Source organism: Brassica oleracea, chromosome C1, assembly GCF_000695525.1.
Source record: "Brassica oleracea var. oleracea cultivar TO1000 chromosome C1, BOL, whole genome shotgun sequence".
Lineage (NCBI taxonomy): Eukaryota > Viridiplantae > Streptophyta > Magnoliopsida > Brassicales > Brassicaceae > Brassica > Brassica oleracea.
The window spans coordinates 8,398,309-8,398,518 of NC_027748.1; positions in this window are offsets into that span (position 1 = coordinate 8,398,309).

A 210-nucleotide genomic window follows, 5' to 3' on the forward strand; every position below is an offset into this window, starting at 1 on the left:
TTTTTTTTCAGTTTTCTTTCATTTAAAACTATAATTTGTTTCACAATCCTTTTTTTTAACACATTAATCTATATAGTTTCAATAATTTTTTGTTTCATAAATTGCAGTTTTTTCACTTACCTTGTGGGTTTAAAGGGCACGACCTTTGCTTGGTTGAATTCACTTCGAACAGAGCTTTGAAGCTTTCCTTGTTGATGGTCACGAGCTTTG